Raw genomic sequence first — 3,232 nt, 5'->3', positions numbered from 1 at the left:
TATGCATGCTTTCCCAGCGAGCTTTGGCTTTAAACGAGACACTCTGAGCATTATTTCTAACCTTTTTTTTGTTAGAAACTGTTACTAAAACCTATGGGATCCCAAATGGATATCAAAAGTTTTTGGGGTAACGTTCATCTGAGACTTAGTAGGTAGTATCCATTCGGATAGGTATAAAAATATTAATCCGGTCTATTTTTTTCATTGTTTACCAGATGACAAGTGTTTATACTTTGGAATTAATGATTGTAGATAAGAAACTCTCAAGAATTTTTTGGTACCATGAGTTATGCACTCCTCTAGGGTGGATGAGGACTCTCATAAATGAATTGATTCTTGAAATCGATGTAAAACAGAGCAGTCTCACAAGGAAGAAGAAGTCATACAACTCTTCCATTTTACCATGGAAAGAAGTTCTTTACTGTGAGTGATTCTTCAAGAAATGAAGCAGGAAATAATAATATTAAGAAAATTCATGATGTGTCATTCATGCCAGGTAATTTGTCTTTTGTGCTTACTTGTGTTATTTCTTTTGTTGACCTTCCCACGAGCTTCTGACAGGAAGTTTGTGCTAATAATTAAAGGTCATTTTCCATCATTCATAAACTAGAGGTACATTAAGACTACATCATTCTACAGAAGCTATCTTGTCGGAGCTTTCACGACAGTCATGAGTCATTCCATCAATGTGATCAATCATCAACCCATGACGGCGTATTTTCTTATGGAAGGTAATGTTATAAAATTTCTTAGAAGGGTGAGGTTTTCTTGTGATATTACTTACTCACATGACTTGATGTATCTCCCTTGAGGCCAAGTGTGAAAATTGAACTTGTCAACATCTAAAATAGAAAATTACAAGCTCGAGGGGAGTGTGCAAGTACGCACAATGTGGCGTCAAAAGAAGGTAAATTATTCATGCATTTTGTTCTTGACCTGAATAGGTGATGAATCTTTTTACTGTATGTTTCAATCATACAATTCTTCCATTTTACCAAGGCAAGAAGAAGTTTCTTAGTTTCTTAGATATTATGGGGAAGTGCTTCTAAAACGCATGATTATGAGTCCAGATTCCTCTGTCACATCAAACGTTCAAGTCTATCAATTGATTTCTCTCTTTCTTATTACACATTCGGTATGAACTGGAAATCCAGAAACGATGCACACCCCTTACGTATTGTGGTTTCACGTTGCTTTTAATGCATTTTTCTTAATAGTTGTGAGTCTAAAACCCTTTTTAAATCATTTTTAACAAGGTTTATGTTTCATTTTACAGGAATGATGTCCAGGTTTAAAACTCATAAGGTAGGCGAAAATAATGTAGAAGATGACCTACGAAGGCCATCAAGGATCCATAGGTGGTGACCGTCGAAGTGCAGTTCAGGCTGATGGAGAAGATCGGAGAAATCTAACTAAGTGTGGAACCATAAGAGCAAAACAACTAAATGAATGTCTGTCGATTGATCTATGCACCGTACTGGTGAACCATCAATTGGTTCAGAGAGGTTCCAGTACTTGACTTCTTCAATATTCTAAGTGTGGATCAATGGAGGCGCATCGACGGGGTGTATATTGATCGACGGACCATACTGTTGGTCTGTTGTTTGATTCACAGAAGGTGTTATTCGGTGAAGAAAAGATAATTCCAAGTATGGACTGACGAAAGCAGACGACGGACCGTCGTTCCATCAACGGTTCGTTAGTGGGGTCATCAATTGAAGTCGCGTTTATGGGAAGAACTTTTCTTATTTCAATTCTTTTTTCTATAGAACAATATTTTCTATAAATAGGGAATTAAAGCCTCATTTTGGGAGTTAACTACTCTTTTTATTATTCAAATTTGTGTTAGATATTGTTGCTTGTAAACTTTGGGTAATTAATCAATTCTCGTATTTGGCTTTTCGGATTATCTTGCAATTTCAAGTTGATTTTCTGGGTTTCTTCTTATTGTTAAGTAAGTTTATGAATTCTTTATTCAATATTATGAATTGTGATCTTTCTTGCATGGGTAATTAAATCCACAACTAGGGTTGTGAGAACCATGGGTAATTAACAAAGTAATCCTAGAAACTAAGCAATTCTCAAATAGTGTTTTTGCATGTATTAATTATTCTTTCGTTTAGAAGTCTTTTTAATGGTGGTCGATGTTAGAATTCTCCTTATTGCTACTTGGCGGACCAAGGAGGTTTTTAATAAGAAAAGAAATATCAACATTGATTTAGTGGGATACTATCTAATAGGCTAGTGTCGATTGGGGCAAAGTAAGAACTGAGTCATACATCAATTATGATGTCTAATATGAGGGAAGGGTAAGGGTTATTAACTAAAACAGACATAGCCAGACCAAGGTACGGGGTGAAATTCTCTAGATGTTGGACTAAGGATATAGAGATACATAACTTACCACTTTACATGCAAAACACTAGGAAAGAATTGTTATTGCTAGGAATACGATTTTATGAACCTGTAGGGAACATATATACCCTAGTTAGTCTCACAACTTGATAAAAACTCAATTACTTTTGCTTACTTGTTAACTTAGATTGTTTAAGGAACTTGTTTCATAAAAACCCCCTTCAATTACTTGCTTTCGGAAGTACATTGGCTAAATTGACGTAATAGTGACTTGAAGTTAAGTCTAAAAATTTTCCCTGTGGGATCGACCCCAACCTACTAGTTGGGTTCTTTACTTGATTACGATCGATTATACTTCTTTAGGGAGGTGTAATTTGAGCATATCAAATTTTGGCGCCGCTTCTGGGGAATCTAGATTTTAGATTAACTTCAGCTACATTATTGAAATTTAATCAACAATATCCTGATTTTATCTTCTCTTTTTGTATTTGTTTCTTTTAGGTCTAGCTCTAGTGTATGGCAAGTACACAAAGCCGAAGAGAACCACTTATTCCATTCAATCACGAACTGAACCACACATTGAGAACGATGGAAAATCAATAGAACCCAACAAATCAAGTTGATGGGGCATTCCATTAACCTCTATTACCGGTTGAAGCACACAATGAAGTTTGTGTTGAGATTCAATTGGACGATGCTTTGCGGATGCAACTTGTAATGCCACAACCTAATGATTATTATAGGGGAAACGTGAACATCATAGATTCTGATGGACCTCTTGTCCTAATTTTTCTACCCTATGGGTATATATACATGGTGACGAGCAGCCTAATGCAGAAGCTCACCGCAAAGGGCTTATTTGCAGGACTGCCATCAG

General features: G+C 36.1%; 1 long non-coding RNA gene across 1 annotated transcript; it reads left to right on the top strand.

Annotated features, from left to right (window-relative positions):
• The first annotated feature begins 229 nt into the window (after nucleotides 1-229).
• On the top strand, nucleotides 230-1,858 carry LOC112940721 (uncharacterized). The gene is made up of 3 exons (XR_003244999.2): nucleotides 230-496; nucleotides 640-907; nucleotides 1,277-1,858. It is a non-coding gene; the product is annotated as an uncharacterized lncRNA (long non-coding RNA).
• The last annotated feature ends 1,374 nt before the right edge of the window (nucleotides 1,859-3,232 follow it).

This window comes from Solanum lycopersicum, chromosome 1, assembly GCF_036512215.1.
Source record: "Solanum lycopersicum chromosome 1, SLM_r2.1".
Lineage (NCBI taxonomy): Eukaryota > Viridiplantae > Streptophyta > Magnoliopsida > Solanales > Solanaceae > Solanum > Solanum lycopersicum.
This window is presented reverse-complemented; position numbering and strand designations above follow the sequence as displayed.